We start from the raw sequence: 24072 nt of genomic DNA, 5'->3' as shown, positions 1-24072 counted from the left end.
TTTTTATGAGGTGTCTCACTCATTACTGTGGCGAGCATGAGTCACCATGAATAGCTGAAATCACTGTGGGAATAAGTGCTACATTATGTATTTGTCTATTAAGCATGTGTGGATGTATTTTGTAAAGACAAATTGCAATGATATGAAAGGAGGAAGGCTGCTGGTGTATATTGATTTTTTTGTAGCTCAATCAAAGCAGAAGAATGAAGCAGAAAAGTCATTAAGAATGAAATCATTCTGCATGCATCAATATGCATTTGCTTTTCCAAGGCAGCCAGCCACTGCTTACACCTGGAGGAAATATGTATTGCACAGAAAATCGGTGTGATGGGTAAACTGGTTTTATTACCCAGACTGTGCAAACAGTCATCAGTCAGCGGGACGCCATGATTTCATCTACAGTGTAAATGAAGCCTGGATGAGTATCATGTGGACAATGAACATATCACCAGTCCTGCAGGTGCCGATTTCCCTTTAAAGAAAAAAGAAAAAAAAACCCACAAAAATCACAAACCCACAGTGAGATGAAGGGATGAAAGATTATTAAACTATTGTTTTAACAATATGTGTATCCATATTAGCCAAAAATGTTTGTCTTAAGTAGGTGTCACTCCAGGATGCACACATTTAATTTTTCATAGAAAATGAACATTCATTTTACTTTCTTACCAAATCCAGAAGATACCTTTAATAAGATGCCATAAGAATAATAAAGCACACTGAAACTGATATAAAACAAAAACATAATTAGAAAATACAAATCTTTAATCATTCTAGTTTGCATTACTGTTTGTCTGTACTCCTCCTACCGTCTCGTCTTTCTCCTCAGAGGGAGGGTAGACATAAACCACAGTCGACATGTGACAGCGCTGTTAGAGGTCTGATAATTGACATGCGAACGTGTGAACATGCAAATGACATCAAGCTGCACAGAGGTAAACGCCAGGGTTAGTGACCTCCCTCAGAGGAAACCCTGCAGTCTGACAAATGTTCTTCCCTGCCTTTCTGTCACTAACTGTTACCTTTACTGTCTGCCTTTAACTCACTCCAAAATATCCTCATCCTTGTCTTTGCTTTTATTTCTCTTATTTCCCCAAAGGTGATATGCACTTAAACGAGCAGGCGTCCACATTTTAATTTCAGCAAACAGATTTACTGTCAATAACCATATAGCTACTTAATTCAGTCGGTTGTTTATGGAAGCTCATGGGAATAAGCATGACTCTAACATGTTAAATAATATTCATAGCTACATGCTCAGATTTGCTCTCGTATCTGCTTTTCCAGTTAGCATGAATATATGAATTCTCATTTGGAAACAAAACCAGTTGAGGCCCCAGTTGTAGAAAACAGGCAGAGTCAGGATGAAGACAAGAAAAAATGTCCATAAGATGTAGTGCACACTTTCCAGTCAGCTTATTCCTAAAATGTTCTCAATCCATTACAAATAATCATTATTTATGAAATCTCCTGTGTATCATATTAAACCAGAGTTGACTATCATAAGAGAAGAAAAAAAATCTCCCATTAGTTTAATGATATAAATGAACTGTATTCCAAATAAGAGGACGTTTTATGGTTACATTAATTCTCTGTGTGCCAAAAAGACCGCGTAAGAAAAAAAAATGTGCAGATTGAGGAGACCGTATTTATGCAACTCCAACAGACAGATAATATGTTCGAGTGGAAACCATAATTGATGCTTTTCCTTTCCTTTGAGATACTTGAACAACTTTTCAGATATGTAAAGTTGTTCAAGCTAAGGCTTAAAAATATATACTGTGAAGTAAATATTATATTGGAAATTACTTTTTAAATAATAAAGAGGCAAACTTTAATATAACTTCTTGTTAAACCTTTTGCACTGAAAAAAAGGGACTGGCCATCTCTTGGATTTATGTAAGCATCTTGCATGTATTTAACACAATTGCCTCATGTTTTAAAGATAAATGTAACTATATAGTGTAAAAACTACATGATATGCAGAAAGGGTGTATTAAATTGTTCATATCATGTTCAGGTGAAGTAAGTCAATAAGATAGCAACGTTAAATCTCGTGAAACCACGCGTGATTTCATCTCGCGGGCTTTGGATCGTGGTTTAAAAAATGCATCCATCTCAGTCAAGTCGAGCAGCCAACTCTACGTTTTTTGGTATGTCTTGATTTTTTGAATTAATATTTACCATATTTCAGCCAAATGTAGTTAAACGTCTAGAGTGTCGCCATGTAACATGCTAAAAAAGAGCCGTTAGCTTATTTGCTGTTTTATCTGTTGTCAAAGAATTGGCGCTTTTTCATTTGAATTTGTCTTTGGCACAAGAGCCGTAATATCACATTAAACCTAATTACGAGGCACTCATAACATAATTTGGTTTTCTGTGTGAATAGATTTGTCAACTGACTCTTCAGTTACATTGTGTATTTACTGCACCGTGGTGTTAGTGAGATTTTGGACATTGAACAGCTTTAGCTAATATCATCAGCGGCATTATGCTAGCTTACATCCCTACCCTTCCTGCCCTCACCTGCTGTCCTTTTGTTTTTGTTTTTTTTGCTGCACATTGAGAGACGACCTCTATTCTGCATTTCACCAGGAGTCAGCTGATGGATTGTGGGTTCAAGGTGTTATGGTAAGAAAGTATATTCTATTTTCGCTTAAGGTTTCTGTAACTTAATTATAATAGGTTTTTTATAATTATTAGGTGCATGCATACTCACCCTATTAATACAACTGAGAAATCCAAAATCTGCCATAGGTTTAACTTATACCTGTATGTATTGCCAGAAAGGTGATTACTGGACTCGCATTAATGCACACTTGAACTGAAATGAGGTTGTAACTTGTGGGTTGTTGGGTTGCAAATCAGAAACAAACATCTTTGGATTTTTTTAATCCCATAAGATCTGGAAACACAGTTTTTATTCAACAAAACATTACTGATTAACCAAGCACAGTGCCTGCTGTTATTTCAAAATTTCAAAATGTTATTTCAGATAAAATGCAGCATTCCAGTGCATCCCAACCATGCATACAGTCAAGGTTTCTGACGGAGCTGAGTTTCTCTCTTACAGTCTGCTGAAAGTGTTTGCAAAGTGATCGGGGGAACAGGGCACAAAGCTAAAGGATGTAGCTGCCATGATGACAGTAAGAACTTTAAAATTCTTTAACTACAAAGTGTATATGTATTGCATTAGGTCAGTAAAAGATTTTTATGCTGCATCCATTGAAACAGTCAACTATTACCCGTGAGTACTGATTCCACTGAAAGGATGCCATAATTTTCGTCATGCATTTACTGGCCCACTGAGAAAAATTTATCTTTTTAAAAAAATAAATGTTCTGGAAACTATATATCCATAAAGTTGATGTCAAACAGAAACTTTTGATATTTCTTTGTAGATGCTGGTGTTGCATGTTGACTGGTTTAAGTTTTTGTCTGGGATCATTTTCTTCTGTGCTACTGAAAAGTTCACAAATCTCTGTTTTCTTTGTTATAATACTCAAGGATGATGTTAATGCTCAAAGGGAGTCTCATCAAAGTGCTCCGCATCCGTGTGAAAGACAATTGCAACATCTTCTCCACGCAGGAGTTCATGGTGAGTGTTTTATGAGTAGATTGTGGCTTTGCAACATTTAAAAATGCATTTAGTTATCCACTTGATCCTCATTGGACCAGTTAGGACCAGTAGTCCTCTTTAATAATTTGAAGTTCACATGAGGCCTGGTAGTGAACTCGGCCGCCCCCTCTTGAGGCCCCACCCCCCTATATTAGGGGTCACATCAGTGTGAAAAAACTTTAAATTTGTCATTCTAGTGAACAAAGGAAAATCCCACCAATATTTATATTAGCTTTTGTTTGAAAAAAAAAAAGACCAACAGCTAACCAAATTGTGGGGCTGAAAGTCTAAATTCTAACATCTTCTGAGTGACAAAACCTGGATTTCTGATGGGCCGGTGTCTTTCTAACAAAAACTAATGTAAAGCATTTGAAATTATTATGTTTTTCACCCTCTCTTAGAAACTCTGTTAGACCATGAATGGCAGCATGGCAGGCCACTCTTTGGCTATAGCTATTTACTATGTTGCTTGCATTGGTTTAAATTACTCTAACATTAGAACTGGCAGATTCAAAAGAGATGAGTTTAAAAAGGAATCTTAAAGAAATGTTTGTGTTTAACCAGGACTTCACTGAGGCCACTGCACAGATTGAGAAAACCACAATGAACATCTGTCTCCAGAGATGCACCAGGCAATGACTTTTCTGATGTTGGCATCATCATCGAGGATATAGTAGTTCTTCAAGATCTGGATAACGTGACCTTTGCAGTAGCCATGCTGTTTGGACCTTTTTTATTCCTTCAACATGAGTTACCCATCACAGCTCTGCTACACTTTTGAGGTGATTCAAAGGGCAGTAATGGAGTTGGATGCAACTCAGCTCTCAAGAAAAGCTCACAACTAAGACAAAACTGCTCCTGCAAGGAAAGCTCACTGTTATGCATGTCAGGTGACCAGCTCTAGGTGAGAGGACATTTAAATCTCACACTTGTTCTGCTGCATTTTTGAAGCTCAATTCCAGGAACAGATCGCAGGGTTCATTTTTATATACACTGCAACTGCCATGAGGACGAGCCGTTTTTGTTCTTGTTTGTTTTTCCTTTTGCTCTGTACAAGTTCTCTGTCTGTTTGGCAGCATTTTTAAATTTCTCTTTGTATTTTTTCTTTCTTTTACTAGTGAAGAGATGTAGCGTGAACAGTTATACAGTCTAAATATCCCATATGGGTCGTGTGAAATGGTATTTTCAGTTTCATTCAGTTGAAGTAAAGAACGTTGAATATTTCTAAGTGTGCTGTTTTGAACCAAGATGTCACAGTATGATCAGTGCTGTAATTTTTGACAGTCACTGTATCAATGTTATTTTTGCGTCTCTTGAATAAAGGTTTTGACCTGCAAGTGCTAATTTCTTTAGTTATTGGGGTAAAATGGGTAGTGTTAATAGGAAGGTGTTTGCCAATTCAGTAACCTAATTTAATGTTAATGGAAACTAACATTACCTCAAATTGTTTAGTTATAATTGTTGTTTAACTGAATCTTGACGTCAGAGGCCTTAAATAGAATGTTTTGATTTGTTCTTTCCCAACATTTTTCAAAAGAAACAGTCTAATTTCTTTGCTGTGATTGATTCCAGAGAACACGGAAGAACTGACATTATTTAACTGTTGGTTTATATAGATTCAGTAGTGGAGTAATGTGAGTTTAATTCTTTACCTACTGTCAATGCAGTGAAATTAGACATTTTGTTTTGAAAGGTTACTGGTGGATGCCAGCAACCATCTTGGAAGAGAACAATACAATCTGTTATAAGGCCTCCATTTGAAAATTGTGTATTTGATACTAGAATATAATAGCAAAATGTAATTTGAAGATAACATGTAGCATTTAAGTGACCAAGTAGTATTGGGTAAAAGTTATTGAATGGTGTTGGGATAAAGTGAGAAAATTGTGAAGGATTAAAATATTTCAAGAGCTCAAATTACTTCATCAAAACATGTTTAAGTCACATTTTATCAACACAAATTGCACAGGTTTATTGAACATGAATAAATTGTGTTAATTTAACTCAATTGTTTAAGTTGCTGCCAAAGCAAAACATCTGTGTGCAACAAATGTCCACCATTGAATTAAGTAAATCCAACAACATATTTTTTTCAGTGTGGTGGAATGTTCCTGCTAGTCATATTTTTCAGTCACGAGTCTTCGCTTCATGATTACAAATCCTGAAGCTACTAACTTGCTTTTGTGAGGTGAAATTACTCCCCTTCAGCAGAAGAGGCTGGTGATAATAATAAGGATAATAATAATTAAATTTTAATTAAAGTTAATTTCAGTGTCTGAAGCAGGATTTTTGAGTGTTCCCGCCCTCGATGTCTCGATGTTAGGTAACGCAGAGAAGTTGTTCTTTGAGTTGTGTAGGAAACAGCGAGCACTCTGGGGGTGGGACACGAGGGGAGGGAGTCTTTTAATTATCACAGCTGAGCGCGCAGCAAAAACAGCACCACTGCACAGTCACTATGAAGAATACAATGCTATCTTATAGTGAACCTTACTGCTGCTTCTACAGCTGTATATCCTTTATAGAAAGCATTTAGGTGGGAGCTTCAAATTCCTGGAACACTTTTTTTGCATATTTGATTAAAAAAAGAAAAAGAAAAACAAGACTGCAGTCACCATATTTTGCATGTTTGTTGGCTTTCTTTTGCCAGATAGTTCATGCTGATATTGCAGAGATCCAACTGTGTTTGTTATTTAAATAACTGTTCAAGCTGAAATTCAAATAATATCAATATAATACAATACAAACAGTCCAGGTTTTTGTCGGCAGCCTTATTAGAAATTCAATCCATGCAGGAACCATTACAGAGTTCAGGCACATTTAACTCACGTGAGTCTGCAAAAGCCTCAGTGCCCCCTCTTACTTTAAAATAGCTCTTCATATTTCAAAAAGATTATTTCTTTTAAATTATCTCTTATAGCGACAAGTGTTCGCCTCACAATTAATGTGACACCACAGGCAGGTATTTCTGCTAATTTAGCCTTTCTGGTCCAAGGAGCTGTGCAGTACAATAATTAAGCCAGAGTTTAACACCGGATTCTGCCACGTCCACTAAAAGGAATCGAGTGGTACGGTCACCCCAAGACAACCTGACTGAGCCCTTGGTCGGATCTTCAGATTGATATTAAATGGTTTCCCTGTGGTGCCACGAGCCAGCATTAATAAACAGGTCAGACTCTAAGAGAAGGTGTTGTGTTGCTGCTATGGATAAGTATAACATGAACCACATAAAGTTCACAGCGTGTCTATTGGAGTGGTAGATTTTATGTTAAAATGCTGAAAGTAAACTTCACACCAAGCCACACACATCGAGTTATCCTGAGCCACTTTTTTACCCTCATGATGCTCGATATTAGACGTTATGTAACGCTCCCTGATGCTCCATCTGTTCACCTCAGCTACTACTCTGGAAAAAGAGATGAATTTACTCATGCATGCACCTTAAAAGTACTTACAGTGGCTTCCTGTTTGCAAAGACACAAAAGAACATATGCCCAAGGGAATGAAGATGAAGTGGAGGAGGAGGAGTCAAAAGTTTGAATTTGAACCCCCCCACTCCTGATCAGCTGTTCTCCCCTCAACACTCAGTCACGCTTCAGTTCAGGCAGCCTCACATCTCCAGAACAGATGTGATTTATCAGGGCACGTCTCTCCAGCAGTCCACCAACCTCTGTACCCTCCTAGATTCACCTCTGTCAGAGCCACAACTCTGGGGTTGATATTCACAACCAGTGAAATTCAGAGGATATGCAATAACTGAAGTTCAGTGAGAGAAAAAAAAAAGCACTCTAAGGATATGAAGGGAAACACGTAGAGCACAAATATTCAATAATTTGTACAGTCCAAAGTGCAAATGTGTGAACTCTACCTGTATAACTTTGGTAAAGCTACTGTTACTATTACAATATAAGTTGAATTTTCTGTTGAAAATTCAGCATTAAGCTCCAGACTGTGGGCAGCTGATAGTTAGTTTATATTTCTTCTATTTCTAAATAATTGCAGCATAATGAGTTGATATCAGGAATATTTGTAATAGATCAATAGTAACCTTTGAGCACATCTGTAGGAGCAAGAATTCTGGCTGGGTTGTGGAAGGTCAAATACTTATATTGCTCAATCACTTACTAATCAATTTATAACTTTTATGCATGTTTTTTCTGGATTTTTGGCTGATATTTCATCTCTATTGCTTAAAATAAAATACCATTAAAAGACTGTTTCAATGTAAGTGAGCAAACTTAATTCAGCAGGGAATCAACTAATTATTTCCCTTAAGGTTGGTTTAATAAGAGGGGACATCCCATTACCAAAACTACTACTTTCTGTAGATAATGTCTAATGTCTGCAATCTAATGTCTGCATTGATTTTGCCCTCTATGCTCTCATTCCTCTATAAAAAAAATAAAAAAAATAAAATCTTAAAGAATTTTTTTATGTGCATTTGCTTCATTTAGAAAACGGGTAAAAACATACTAGCTCTACCAGATATTGAGTGGAAGGAGTTTGTAATGTAGATAAAAGATTGAAAAATAAATAGGAAATCTTGAGGAGGCTACAGAGAGCGATGAAAGTCATTTTCCTTCACTCTTTGGAACAAAGACCTCAAAGGTGCTGTGGTGCTGTGATGCTGTGAGTTAATCACCCATGTGCAGCAACCTTCATTAGTATCTCTGAGAGTCGAACAAAAGCTCAAGCAAAATGAACCCTTCACTCCTTTCCAAGTATCTGATTTATTTTTATGAGTCACGAAACTACTTAAACTATTGAGTGATTCAAAAGTGGGACGTGAGAGATCAAAAACAAAAATGCTTCAAAAATTAGTTAGTAAATCATTTTTTAGAATTATTTAGTCAATATTTTTGATTATAAAATAATACAATTCATTTTTGATTAATACTTTGATTGGTACACTTTTCAGTGTAAACATAAAACTGTATTAAACTTTGGTTTACACTTTATAGCATTAATAATAATAATAATAATAATAATAATAATACACTAATAAACAACAGCGTTCAAACACCTGAGAATACTACAGACTAACAAATGTGATTTAAGCTGAATCCATGGAAACAAACTGCCTCAAAACCTCACAAACCTCGTTGTTGAAGCAAGCCTGGAATGCTCAATGTTCTCAGTGTATTATGGCTCACAATTTGGCAGTGGAACTGAGGTAAGCTGAATAAGGAGGGTTCTCAGGGCTCAGGGCCAATCACAGCTCTTTTATGCAGCTAGCGAGCACAAGGAAAGAAAGCACAAATGCACAATTAATTCATTCACAGTTTATGTCACATGTTCAAAACCAGTGGAGAATTTGGTCCCAGCTTTTCCAATTTAGACATAACTGTATACTAAAACCTCCTGACATTCACACATACAGATAGTATCAATAAGTGCAACAGTTACCTCACCTGGTGTGTACAAACTATAAACAAAATTTCTACAAAACAAACAAAAACAAACAGCATTACAGATACATATATATCATGAACACTAATAATAAGGGTTTGATGAGTATATTTTTCTGCACAGTCCTCAGTTATTTGGTGGCTACCTAAAGTCATACTCCATTAGATAAGTGCTGCATACTAACAACAGCTGGGCACTAAAGCAATAAAGATAATTGTCACTAAATAACTTTTTCCTCAATAGGAACCTGAAATACAAACAATATCATGTCTGTAGAACTTATTCTGTCCATTTTTGACAGACATGTCTTGTATTCAGGTTTACTTCCGCAATTCTCTGACATGCATTTAGACTTATCCTGCTGGAGTATAAAACATTCTCCATAACCACACTACCAAAAAGGTGGAGCATGACTACAGAAAAAAGAGGTAGTTCAATTCCAGAGTATGCACCCACACACCGGTAAAACACAGTGTTTACTGTGAGTCTAATACATTTCTGTTAATGCCATGATCCTCAAACTGGGACTCATCAGTAATAAGTCTTTTTTTTCCCGTCATCTGCTGTGAAATACTGGTGTTCCTTAGCCCATCACAACATTTGACCTCATTTCCTTCTTTTGTGGTTTAGAGGTTGTATCTGATCATCTCAGAAAACTAGGCATGCTTTACTTAATCCTTGTGCAGATATAAAGCTTTCTATATGTATTTAACAAATGCTTTACATGCAGTGAAGTTGCTGGTCTCTCTTTTCCAAAGCTTTATGTATCGATTTCATGATGATGTAGTCATTTTTTATCTGACTAATCATGCTTTGGATGCAACTGATCCAGTTTTTGTAAAGTGCTTTATAGTGCAATGCACTGCATGTTTCACTCTAGTCATGATTTGATGCCTCTCTTGGCTCAAAACAACACTTTATCTTCTGACACTTTCCCTTACATTCAATGTCACATTTCTCACTATCACAGTGCTAAGAAATCTTTTGCAGAAAACTTGAGAGAAATAACAGATGAACAACAGCTGTAGGTTGAATTAGTTATCTGGGTGTCTTCTGAAGTCATGCATTAGTGGAAAGAAAGCTTAAGGAAATGTGGCAGCTTCTATAAAAGAGTTCATGTGAGTGTCAATGGTGCTTAATTGCTTGAGTAGTGCAAATATAGATTTATTTATTTTATTTACATCAAGTCATGACAGAATCTCAATGTGGCCTCAGATTCTACAGTTTTAAAAAGGACACATTTACTTTTAGGGCTTTGTTGTATATACTTTAGTTGCAACCTTACAAGTCTTCATACTTGCCTTTCTTGGGTTGTTACTTTTTTTTTTTTTTCTTTGCACATCGCTGCCACCAACTGCCAATTACTGGAAGAGAATAAAAGCTTTTTTGCTAATATTTGGGCTTTTAAAAAACAGAAGCCTCCGGGTCAGCATCTCCCTTGGCAGCAATATTAGATAGCAGGCATTGCTACTGTAATAGATGAACTAAAGCTTTGCAGTGCAGTGATAATTAGAGCATGTCATAGTTCTTATTAGCCTACAGACACATGACACACCAACATGTTTGTGACAAGCAAACATATTTTTATTACAGTGATAGATTCAATTAAGACCCCTGTTGAGTTCTAAACGGTGCCTGTCAGAAAGTAAAAAAAAACAAAAAAAAACAACAACAACAAACTTGAATTTCTGATTTTTGTATCGATAGTTTTGAACAATGCTATAAGTGTAGAGGTGAAACAAACACAAAAATGTACTGTACATAATAGTTTTAGTTCAGGGTTCAAAGATCCAAGTGCGTCTTTTTAAAATGTGTATTTTAATTTTTAAAATCTTTCAAACCGGCATAACTGTTTCAAGACAAGAAAGGAGATGGTTGTAAATATTGGTCCGAGTCTGCAGATGCTCATGTCAGAAAAATAAATCAGCATACTAGCAACATGTTGGATTATTGTCAAGACTTGAGCCGTTTTCAGATCTCCTTTTTCCAACCTGGTCCTCTGTGAGATGATACTGTCCCTTCTGCAAGCAACTAATCAGTGTTTAGACATGTACACCATACAGATTTATTTCCCCTGAGCACACCTGCATTACCTATGAGAGTATGATATGCACAGTCCTATTTGCAGAAAAGATAAGTCATTACCATCCTATGTTCTCACACAAGTCTCTTGTGTAACAAGTTGAAGCCTGAGGTGTCATTTTGTTCAACTGAGTCATGAGGATGAAAACGGCACTCTAATGTTCGCCAGAGGCAGCTTTTCAAATGCATGCACATGCAGTCATGTTCGTCCCTTAATCCCATGTATTACAATGGCATGTCAGCAAAGCAACATGCAAATAAATAACTGCGCATTCTTCATTGTGTAATTCTCTATTCAAACTGACTACATCCACACAAAACTGAAGAACAAAGCGTGGGCTGCGGTCTGCACTGACAAAGCCCGAGTGAAACGGTGTGTCTGAACTCTTCCCCACTCCACCGTGGGAGTGGGTGAAGAGCAGGGGTGATGCAAGCTCAGGCAGTGGCAAATTCTCATTTCCCTGCTTCAAAAAGCCAGCAGCTCTGTAGTGTTTTGTGCCCTGCCAGTCGAGGCTTTCCCTCTGCTCCACTGGTGAATACAACCTGACCCAGAATCCACTGTGGGGGAGCTGCAAGCGCAGACTGCAGGGCTCGCCTTCTGTTCAGTCTCTGCTTTCATGTGGAAGTGAGAGTGGGCACTTGTCTATGGTAGTAGCTGGGTGGGTGTAGGGTTTCAATGTGATACTCGCTACAAGTATAATTAAAGCAGTAGGATAATTAGGCCTGCAAAAGTCTGTCATTCCCATTTTTACTTCTCTTTGACTATTTCACTCACAGATAGGGATGGGTACCGGTATCGGTATCCGGAGCCATTATGGCACATTTTGGTGCTTTTTTTTCCTGAGATGTCATACACTTTGGATTCTAGCCAATAATTTTACCTTTCCAAGGATAGTAGGCGGGCCCAGGTATGTATGTTCTTTTAAAGCAGAGCGACAGATTAAAAATGCCCAAGGTGAAGCGGTCAAAAGTCTGGCTGTACTTCACAGCAAAAGATGCAAACTCAGCAGCCTACAACAAGTGCTTTAAGGTGATACTGTGCAAAGGAGGTAACACCTCGAATCTGATGAAACACCTGGCGACGTATAGCGTTTTTTTTAAATTAATGCATGTAAGGTGAACTAGCAAAGACCGTCGTAGTTACATGCGGCTGTCTTCTTGTTTGATGGCAGATACTCCCTTCACCCTGGCCAAAAAGGCTAAAGCTAAACATGAGAGGTTTTTGGACAAAGTTTGTGTTTTCTATTCTTTAAGCACTGGTTCGAGCACCGGTTCGAGCACCGGTTCGAGCACCGGTTCGAGCGCCGTTTAAGCACCGGCACTGTTTCAAAAGTACTGGTTTGGCACCGGTATCGGATAAAACCTAAATGATACCCATTCCTACTCACAGATACGGTCTACATCACCACCCTCCGTCCTTTCACTTGTCTTACTTCCGGTGCTCTGTCATACTCACTCACTATTCACCACTAAGTGCAAACTGGACCCGTTACCAATCAGTAATATTTGAATAACACAACTATAATGAAGAAAAATGCTTCATTTGCACGTCTTAATGTTCCTGTTTATCAAGTCTGACTATTTTGCACAGCATGTGTTGTTCTTTAGGTGATTAACTCCGTCTCACTGCCAGCCCTCAGTGGTTTCACCAGACACAGAAAAATATGATGCTTTTGGTGATTCCCCCTTTTATTGCAGAAAACACGCTGAGAACTGACACCCACAAAAAAAAACCCAAAAAAAACAAACACATTTTTGACTAATAATTAATTGTCTTTATGAAATTGCTTGTAAGAGAGATCTTACAAGCAATTAGCAATTAGCCTCAATAAAAGGATTTAGTAATAATAAAGTGCTAATTCACAACAACAACGATCTCAGAAGAGTTTTATATTGTAAAGGCTCTATAATATTAACTCATTCACTGCCAGCCATTGGCAGTGAATGAGTTAAACCCATTGACTCATTCACTGCAATTGACGGCTATAGACGTCAATGGCAGTGAATGAGTTAAGAAGAAAATCCCAAAAATAAGGACATCGGGGACAAGACTATAGACCAGCACCAGATGAGAACGAACTACAAGACAATTAGGAACAACTTTGGTGAGATCTGTGTTAGCAACAGAGTTATGTCATTTTATGGGGGGATCAGCCACAAGTGCAGTTTTATTTCTAAGATTAGAGAGATCTCATCATCTAATAAATGCATGTAAAATATTCACACAGCCCAAAACAGAACTAAAAATGTAAGCTTTGAGTGCAGTAAACTTTAGTCTTTTTAAATTTTCTCTCTTCATGCTCGGGATTATTCAATTTGATCCTTTGACGTGCATGCAGGAAAAACACTTGACATGTTGCATTCATACCTAACGTGTATGTAACCTGCATGGAAAACTTGAGTTGTAAGTAACAGATTAACAAATACTTAGTAGAAATTTTTCATTTGCACTGCTAAACTTTAGCTGCTGATAAGCAAGTAGTTTATATACAGAAAATCTTTCCAAAAAAACTTTTCATTTAGGTTACTTTTACATTTGCTAATATATTCCAATTCACTTGCACCTTTCGTGCATCACTGTCTATGAACGTTGCTTTGTTGACTACAAAAACATTTGGAACGAAGGAGAGCTTCAACTCAGCCTTTGAGAGTTTTCATAACATCCCAGGGCCAATTAGGAAAGTTCTGCAGCAACAAAGCTGAGATGAAACCTTCTTCCATCATATGTATGCTTAGCATTACTAATGAGTACCACTCTAAAAATGTTAGTGAAAAGCTCCAAAACACATGAACAGCATTCCACAGAACCCCCTACAGCTGATTTATGATGTGAGACTCAGAGATAACTGAACAACAAAAGTCTCCAAATGACTTTTTTCCTTTACATTAATATTTTAATGTTAATATTTTGACTGCAGTTTAAGAACAGCTGCATGCACAGAGGGAGCCTGCAATAACTGCACAGGAAAACCATGAGACACAAAGCAATCAAAAAGATCCTTTTATAAATATGCAGGTGCATACTAAATGAGCATGGCACGAGTTTCTTGTGGGACTGTGTGTTTTAATGTGTGCTGGTAAACAGTGACTGTGACTCATTTGGCCCTGGGTGGCCCTGTCAGGCCTCTTTTCTTGCCACTGACTGAATGCTGCTGGTTCTGTAAACATAGACAAATGTATCCTACAGGAGTGCCGCCCTGCAGCTCCCCCATGCCTCAAACTAATGAATTTTTAAAGACAGCATCAATCAAACTGCAGGCCAGATCAATAGACCATAGAGTGGATTTCGTCAGCACTGCAGAGAAAGGTTTTTGGTATAAACATCGTTTCCACTGTCAAGCGACAAGCACCCTTTCACTTCAGCCAAGCTCCACAGTTACCAAGGCAGTCAACCAAGAGTATAGCAACAGGACTAAGGCTGCTCTGTCCAGTAATAGAATCTTATTAAAGAGCTTAAGTGCTTATGATGGCAGGGTGTCTTCTACACAGTACTGTTTGTCTGGCAACATGGTTAATTAGGACATCTGATATCCACTCAGTCAGACCTTCACCACAGTAGCTATTGACCATCATCCATTTCATTTAATTAGAATTACAGCTGAGCCTGGGCCTGTCCAGCAGTGTCATTAACTAGCAGCGTACCAGCAGCGATTTACCAAGAAATCAATACACATTTATTTGGATGATTTGAGTATTTGGTACAAACTGAGCTACCACACACAGAACATTGCCAGTGTTTTTATTTTCTTTTAAGTCACAGATGGCAAACTGTACTTGTGGCTACAGATGCAATAAATGGGTGGAAAAATATGAGACAAAGATATAAAACTTCCAACATACACAAGTGGAAAAGGCATGTAAACCTTCAGTGATAAATGTGAAGGTAAAATTAGGATTAAGCGTTTTCAGTGGAATGTCAGTGACGTGTGAGTGGGTGCCCTGCTTTTAAGTAGATAACACCGATCCATAAAAAAAAAAAAAAAAAAGTCCAATCTTCACAACACATATCTAATGATGTGGCATGTCACTTCAGAAAGTGGCTTATTTTTGTTAGGCTGGAAAAGGTTATACAACCATAACAAAAGAGTCTCGACCAATTTGCAATCAGACTGTGCACAAATGAAAGAAGTTAAAGTCCTTTGTTAACCTCCACAGAAGTGGTCGGCGAACTAATATGACTTCAAGAGCAGGGCTTGCAGCAGTCTGGGAGATCACAAAGGAACCCAGGACAGCTTCAAAGCAACTAAAAGCCTCTCTAACATTGTATAATTCCAGGAGACTGCTGTCCATCTGCAGATTTCTAAAGATTTCCCTTTTAAGAGCCAGATTGTTTGAGAAATATTTTATTTTAAATTGAGGCTAAAACACAACTTTTTAGGTTTAAATGAGAAGCAGTGAAAGGAAAACACTGCAGTCTAGTAGCGTTTTCCTTCTTTGAAACCATTCCGTAAGTGGCTTTCTTATGATTTGTTTATGTGCTGATGCATGCATGCATGCATGAGCCAGCACTACCTGCCATCACTCAATTTTGAATTAAACCAGCAAATTATAAGGAAAAATGAACAACTTAAAGGTAATGCAAGTTGTGCTATAACAACACAAATCACACAAGCTATTCCACTAAAAAATGGTTACAGCAGAATAAAGTTGATGTTTTGGAAAGGTTACAAATGCTGTAAGAAAGTCTGAAACAAGCAGCTCAAATCCCTCCTATCTGATGTGCAGGAATAATAGACAGTTACAGGAAATGCTGAGCAGCAATTTTGGTATAACAACTCAGTTCTGCCATATAGTGAATGCAAAGGTTCACATACAGAGTTATAATACTGTATCATACTTCTCCTTAAGGAATTAAAAGTCTCCAAAGTTGGTTTTTCCCCCCATTTATTAAACTGGGTTCTATTTTTCAGGATAAATTCCAGTTACATATTTTACTTATTAAAGCATATGATGTCCACAAATGTCAGCAGTTCCTATATCCAACCTACTTTCATGAATACTAAACAGATGGTAATGCTATTAAGTTGGTAAAGAAATCTCACGCAGGCCTAGCTGCCAACTTTTAAATGTTGACTGGCAATACAAGTGATTTTGAATTTTCCAATATTTTTTTCATCTTCTTACTCCTTATATTTCACAAAGCTTTAATGTATTCATACTGGATAATTATGGTTATTACTAGTCTAGTCTAAGCAATCTAGGTTAAAAGCATGGTACCAATTTCGGGTTAACTCTGCATTATGTTAATTTATCCATCCGTGCAGGTCCATCCACTCTAACTTCCTATATGAATAGTAAAGTAGTGGATCTATCAATTTAAAGTCTTGGCTTTCTCATCTTCTCACTCTCCCTTCGGGTTTTGGGAAGCAAGAAATTGCTTAAAGATTAAAGGACAGAATCTAAGCAGGAAGCAATTTCTCAGCTCTCTGGTGCAGTGATAAGAAATCGAGACGGGAGTAATCCCTTATATCAAATTTGATTCAATTTAATACAATTAGATGTAAATGTTGGGAGGAATACAAAAGAGGCAATATCATTAAAAAAGATAAATGGACAGAGACGTGCAGTTAGAAAATGAAGTGAAATGAGAAAGAAAGTAAGTAGAAATATTCATTTGTTAGTTGTATTACTTTTCAGTCATAGTGTCTATTAAAAAGCAAAAGTAAACTGCTGAGGAATTGGAAATATGGAAAATGTACACAGAGCTCACAGAAATAACGGGCTAATTGGGGAACACAGTAGACAGATGTCTTAATAAAAACACACAGTTCTGCCTGCAAGCTGGAAATCCCATGTGAAGTCAGGAGGAACAAAGGACAGGGTCAAAGCACGTGGACAGTTCAAAAAGCTGGAGGCTCTATACGACGCTGAACAAAGAACAATTTCCAGGACGCCCTTGTCCTATAATTTCCCTGCCTTTAATAAAAAACATATTTGAGATATTCCAAGTCTGCAGTGACTTGATCTCGACTCAGATTTCAAAATTACATTTCAGCCTTTTGCCTCTGGCTCACAGAAACTGCATTCCCCATGATAATGTTTATTAAGAAAAAAGAAACTCACAAAGACCACAGTCGGGTGAAGATCTAAAGAAACCTCCTCTGATAAATGACTTACGTTGTATGTAAGCTTTACAAATGTGAAGTGAATTTTCTGCTGGTTACGTCGAATTACAGCAGGCTTCGCCTCAGATGAGTGAACAGAGCGTAAAAACTGAATGTCTGCAGAGGCAGGACCGCATTAACCATCTGAAATGAGTAGTTCTACTACTGTAACGTGGATTTAAACACGGCACCAGAGTTTCTCTATGCATCTTTTAAAACTTATATACAGTGTGCATTTAAAGGAGACACGTGACTGATGACATCAATCATTAAATTGTCCTCAAAAGGATTTTCGGGTCAATTTTCATAACTAAAATGTAACATTAATTCAATATACATGTTTCATGTAGTGCTATCCATCTATTATAATGCTGATTGTGTGGTGGCACAGGCCCATGTTAATTAGTGGACTTGCCTTTTCTTTCCTCTTTTATTTCTTCATACAAGTCTTTCAAGTTGTTTTTATGTTTGAAATGGGTAAATGCAGAAAACAAATAGATAACTAAAGTAAACATTTTTCTAAAAATATAATATAAAATAAAATACTAATGCCAAAATGCCAATCACTAATCATTTTGGTCCTCAGACAAAGCAAGGGGTCAATTTAGGTCTGGTGGGTCACCGGTTTGTAATACACGAGCAGAAAACCTGCAGAGTGCACAAAATCAGAACCTCCACTAAACACAAAATGATCATAATTAATACACCTGTGCTTTCCTTCTGTGAGACGATAAATTGTCTATTATTGTATTCTCTCACATTAAATGTGACTCAGTGCCTTTAATATTATTGCACAAATATACAATAAAAAACTGAATTCTCCTTTTTAAAGTAGATTTTAGCTCAGCCTAAAGAGAAACAAAGAGACAGTAGGCTCAGAGAGCAGCAGCGCAATAAAGAAAATAGCTGGTTTCACTCTAAAATGATCATCTACACACATATCACACTGGCATCAAACTATTAAGATAGATGTCATTTATGATGGCAACAAGCATTTACAATTTACTTTATTAGGTGCACCTGTTTAACTAGTAGGAAAGATGAGAAAGCAGAAAAGCCATGATCACTGGTGTCAGACGGACTGGTTTGAGCATTTTAGAAACTATTGATCTGCTGGGATTTTCCTGCACAAACATCTCTGGCGTTTACAGATAATGGTCAAAAAATCCACTGAATGCACAATAAAAACCCTGAAGATGGGTTATGCAAGCAGAAGCCCATGTGAGGTGTCACTTTTATCAGCTAAGCATTGTTTAAATGCCACAGTTAACCCGAGTATTGTTCCTGACCATGTCCACCAGTTTGATAACTGGACTGCTTCTTATATAGCACTTTTCTACTCTCCCGGAATACTCAAAGCCACAGTGACCCAGTCACACAAGCACTGTCTTCCAAGTTTCTTAGTGATTCCTAACTACCATTCATACACATTGGACACGTCGGAGAGCAATTTGGGGTTAGTATCTTGTCCAAGGATACTTGGCATGCAGACTGGAGGACCCAGGGATCGAACCAATAACCTTCCAATCAGTAGATGACCTGCTCTGCCTCCTGAGCTACATCTTCTGATAGCTTCTTCCAACAGGACAAAACATGTCACAAGGCTCAAATCATCTAAAACTGGTTTCCTGGACATGACAGTGAGTTCACTGCACGCCACTGTACACAGTCACCAGATCACAATCCGGTAGAGCACCTTTTTGATGTGGGGGAATGGCATTTACATCATGGATATGCAGCCAACAAATATGCAGCAACTATGTAATGCTATCATGTCAATATGGACCAAAATGTCTGAAGAATCGTCCCGTCAGCTTGCTGGCTCTATCCCGTTTAAAAAAAAAAAAAAAAATACAAAATAAAACAACTATCATTTACACAGTGCAGAAGACAGAGTTAAGAGTTAAATAGTGCCATGGTGCATTACAACAGATTTTTTTTTGCATTATGCATTAGATATGTAAACAGTTTTCTACTATAAGTGCCACCTCTCACACTCCTGGCTTTCCTGTGCCTTGCTAAAATTTAGGATGCTTCAAACCCATTTTCCCCCTTTTAAATGTAGGGAAGACACCATGCTTATATTAACTGCCCTGTGCACAGATTCAGTAGCTGAGACACACATGCAAGCACACACACACACACACACACACACACACACACACACACACACACACACACACACACACACACACACACACACACACACACACACACACACACACACACACACACACACACACACACACACACACACCCCAATCCAATCATTTCTACTGTGAGGATATTTTCATTTTCACGTTTGTAAAAGTACACCCTAAAAGCTGTTAAGCACACCAATGTAGAATCTGGTCTCTCTAATCAATAAAGACTAAATATGACAAAAGGCAACCTGGTAACATTGAAGGCACATTTTATTGAACCAAAATTTGCTTGAGGGACTTATTGCACAATTACTGTGGTGTTGTTAGACAAATCATCATTACACATGGACACATGTTTGTGAAACCTTATATCAATAGAAGCCTTTATAGAAATGACCCTCTCTCAAATATGCCAGGCCTCGTTTATTCCTGAGCCAGTTTGTTCAAATGAATCTCCTAAAAAAAGAACCTTTATTCTGGTGGTATTTACAAGATGGCAATTCACATTTTTAGTATTTAAGGTCAGGTCACATGATGGTATTTCAAATACATGTAATCTACAAATACTAGAATCATGCAGTACCCTAAAATCACCCTTTAATCTGCAGCAAAAGCAACAAAACACTTGCCTTTTTTCTCTGTTTGCCTACCAAAAAAGGGATTTCTGCACTACTGAGGAGACTAGGATGAGCACAATAAAGAAGCAGAGCCGTTTGGCTAAAAGCCTGCTCCATTCTGTGATTCTCAAGGACAATTCTATGTCCTATCCTCCACCGATTCCTGCACCCTTTATCTACGCCCACCCTACCAAGCTCCATTGTGTTGTTCTCAGTTGCAGAGAACTTCCTGCAATTCCAGCTGCTTATAAATCAGAAAGCCATGTAAGCCTTTGGAGCAGCAGGGGCTGTAGATCCCTGGAGTAAAGCTGGGAACATTCAAGAAAAAAAGTTTTTCTTTGGGTCTCTCTCTTTTTAAGTTCCTCGTCACAGAAAATTGTCTTTTTAAACATTTGAAAAGCTAAAAGAATTTTATAAGCAGCACAGGTCTTACAAAATAGGGTCATTAAAGGCAAAGTATATCATATGGTAGCTCTGTGTGGAAATACTCGATATATCGATTCCAGTGATTCAGTCACGCCCAGCCATAGTTTACATGATGAGCTGAAACATTCTGTTCAGTTCAGGAAGAAAACACAGCAAATAAAGATAAACCTTTATTCTATTCTTGTTGTCCATATAACAAAGCCTTCCACCATTAATAACAGATATAGTGCCCTGGCACCAGGGACCTCAAGATCAAACTTATTCTTTATAATAAATTGTTATGACGAGGTAACTAAAGCTTGCTTTCTATTCAAGTTGAGCACTTTCTACTACAAATCTCATTTACCCAGAGCTTTTATCTATATTTTTCTAATGTGCACATACAAATGCATCAAAATGTAAAGTTGCATTCAGGGGGAGACTACGGGTTCAGTACTTCAACATGCAGACTGGAGACTTCACTATACAGACTGGAAGAGCTGGGGGATTGATCAACTGACCTTCCAATTGATAGATTACCCACTCTACCATCTGAGTCACAGCTGGAATTGAGGAACATAGAGGCCTGAACTACCTGCAACAGCAACTTCTGTATGAATGACACCAAATGTACCTTCTCTAAAGGAAAACATTGAGTCTGGCTTTGGTTTGAAAGTAGCTTAGGAGAACAAACTGTTCTGGTAACACCTGTTCAAGTCCCTGGGGAATTAGATACCATCCAAGCCTTTATATTTTTACAGTTTTTATTTTCAACACCAATGATGACTCTGATGTAATGTAACAGTCTGTCAGCACTGATAATCTTCTCGCAGTGGTCCTTAATTTCCTTGTAATCCTGTTTCAGTCTCTGCTTCACTGTATAGTGCATGAAGCAAAGATTTCTCCATTGTATATAAGCTCATTAAAGACTGGACTGACTTGCTTGTTTTTGTTGGAATGCATTTCACTGTTTGGGCTGTTTTTGCTTCTTTTTAAATGGCATTTATATGTTCAGAAAATTAATGTACACATATGTCTAGACCAATCACAGTACAGCTACATTATTCAACGACCCCGTTTGGCTGAACAAGCACAAACTCCACCGGAGTGTTCAGTGTGTGCTCCCAACTTGTTTTCACTGCCCCCAAGTGGCTGAAAAAAGTGCCCTGACACAAGCCCCTTCAAGGTGTACAGGCTCCACATTTTTCCCATGCAAGTAATTCACTAAATTGTTATAGGCACGACACAGAATTTGTGACTACTGGCTGAAATCAATAGACCATCTCATTCAACTGAAAGATCCACAAATCTTGTAACTTAAAATAAAAACTGCAAGCTGCAAATACATTCAATCCTCTTTGTATTGATGATAGAAGTGGAGTTGTTATGGACTTCTTTTTTTTTTGGCCAACATGTCTAATGTGTAATGATTCTTAAAATACATAAACTCATCTCATGTAACGAGCATTTTCAAACCACTTCAGGTCACTGGGACATTTGGGTTTGCACTTTACTCTTACCTTTTGCACAACATGTTTTGAAGTAAAGCCTCTCTTGTTGTATTTCTGCTTCCCCTGCATTTCTGATACAGATGGTGCTGCCATGCTTTCCTCCCAGCTTCAGAGTGCTGATAAAACAGAGAAAACAAAACTTTTTTTCCTTAAATCTGGGAAGCAATACCACCCCCGCTAAACACACAAGACAGGCATAGAGAATACAATAGGGGGTAGACTGGACAATAACATTTTCCATTATATTGCTGGAGGTGCTTGTAACATTTTTTTTCATCTTTATTTCCAAGCAAACACATTCTCATTTTCTGGCCCGAGCATGTTTGAAAGCAATGGCTCAATTCATATGGGAAAACATAAGGAAAAGTATTAGGTTTGAAAACGTATAGAGAGAGCATTTGATTAAATCTAAAGGATGAAAACAAATTTTATATACCCGTTTATGAAAGCACTGAATTTAATTTGAATAAAATAATATAAAATAACCCTGCAAAAAATTGACAAAATAGATTTTCTGCTTAAACAACCGCACCTGCAAGGGAGGCTGATGGAAACATATTTGTATAGCCGCTCTTTCAGCAGCAGGCATCAAACACAAAGACTGTTGTCAACCACTGATGGTGAAAAATGTTTCCCACCGTTTCCGATTAGGAGACAGCGAGGAATAAATAAAAATCACCAGAGTGCTGCTCTAGATCCACAGATTCGCTAAGACAATCCTCAACCATCCATTACAGAAGACAGACGCCCTCCTCTCCACATGTGAACCCTTAATGACCCTCCATCCCCTGCCCGCAGAGCTGCACAGGGCCACAGGAGTCATGAAAGGGCACAGGGGCTGCAAAAGAAAGCACCACCTCCTTCCATATCAATCAGCTGAAGGTGGATAATCGCCAGCTACTACCCTTCCTTTACATTTATGTTAAGGGTTCAAGGACAATACCAGAAAGACTAACACGGTGTTTCATTATCGTCAGGAATCGGCTCATGTTCTAAGGTGATAGTGAGGAGAAAAAAACAAAAGAGTAGCAAGAGAACTGTGCATTTTTTACAACCTCCTGCCGGCAGCAGGACTCTACAGCTGGTGCACCAGTTTGTTACAAGTTCAGGAAAAAAACATAGCAGATGGAGATTTCTGTTACGATACAGTCCATTGGTTCTGATTATGAACAGCAGGCAAACCTTCCCACATTTTGATAGCACAGTAATTGCCGTTTAAGATTCGAGATTTGAGAGGTAGCTTTAGAAAAATCAGTGAATGTCTTACTAGACAGAACCTTAGCCTCACAATATGTCCACAAGAGAGAGAAAAACGCTTAAATGCAGCTAAATGTAACCTTACACATGGTGCCACTTCAAAGCTGGCTGATAATGATCATAAAGTATTGCAAAGGTAAGAGTAAAGTTTGCTTTAACAGACATAAGTTGGAGTACTCTACTTCCATGAGAGAAAAGATAAGCAGCTGCCCTCAGGCAAGGTAGATGAATGAGCAGCACATACCGAACGACTTTTTGTGGTTGTGGCTTTGAGATGAAAAATATTTTAGTGAAACTAAGAAAATCGATACTGCGGCTCAGAGTCCAAAAATAAAAAGACTTATTTTAGCCAAAAGCTGGCCTAGTTCTCTCTTGCCAGTCAGTGAATTCACTACTGTGCAGGGATAAACTTCAAAGATGCAGCTATACCAGGATGCAGCACAAACACTTAATGATGCACGGCAGTGACTGACAGGATTGCTCAAACATAAAGCAGCTTTTACTGGCTCTATGCTGAGGTACTCTGCTTTTAATGTTAATTTCCAAATTCAGAATAATCATCTCTGCCAGTGGTATGGATCAGCTCCGATAAAGTAGAACACACAGTGGATGTAAGACATTAATATATGAGAAACACCACCAGACTGCAGTACCAGTGTTGGATTGAATGACAAAAAACACATGTTACAACTTTGCACAGGGGCCATGCCTCTTAAGGTTGTACTCTATTAATTATTCTCCAAGTCTGGGATGAGAAATGGCCCTCTACAACTTTAGTATGGACTGAAAGAGCTGCAAAAGTTGCAGGTAGATCATATCATCAGGGGATTTGTCATTTATCAGGGTATTGTGGATTCTTGAAAACTTTAAAGACTTAAGATCCACGTTGTCTTAAAAGTTTTAAATGCCATTCTTTAAAAACAGCCT

The 24072-nt window shown here is 37.9% G+C and overlaps 2 long non-coding RNA genes across 2 annotated transcripts in view; one reads left to right on the top strand and one right to left on the bottom strand.

The window, feature by feature from the left end:
* LOC147333006 (uncharacterized) overlaps window positions 1-24072 on the bottom strand; it is a 43872-nt gene that overhangs the window by 17123 nt on the left and 2677 nt on the right. Inside the window, exon 2 of the long non-coding RNA XR_015128859.1 lies at window positions 21898-22004. This is a non-coding gene — a long non-coding RNA (uncharacterized LOC147333006). The remainder of the gene's footprint in view (window positions 1-21897; window positions 22005-24072) is intronic.
* LOC147333007 (uncharacterized) lies at window positions 1869-4956 on the top strand. The gene is made up of 4 exons (XR_015128858.1): window positions 1869-2631; window positions 3074-3146; window positions 3508-3598; window positions 4184-4956. It is a non-coding gene; the product is annotated as an uncharacterized LOC147333007 (long non-coding RNA).

The sequence above is a fragment of the Aulonocara sp. 'chitande type north' Nkhata Bay genome, linkage group LG4 (genome assembly GCF_057382095.1).
Source record: "Aulonocara sp. 'chitande type north' Nkhata Bay isolate Kocher_YH1m ecotype deep benthic linkage group LG4, A_spYH_male_GT1.1, whole genome shotgun sequence".
Classification (NCBI taxonomy): domain Eukaryota; kingdom Metazoa; phylum Chordata; class Actinopteri; order Cichliformes; family Cichlidae; genus Aulonocara; species Aulonocara sp. 'chitande type north' Nkhata Bay.
Note: the sequence above shows the minus strand (reverse complement) of the source record. Positions and strands in the feature narration are given on the sequence as shown.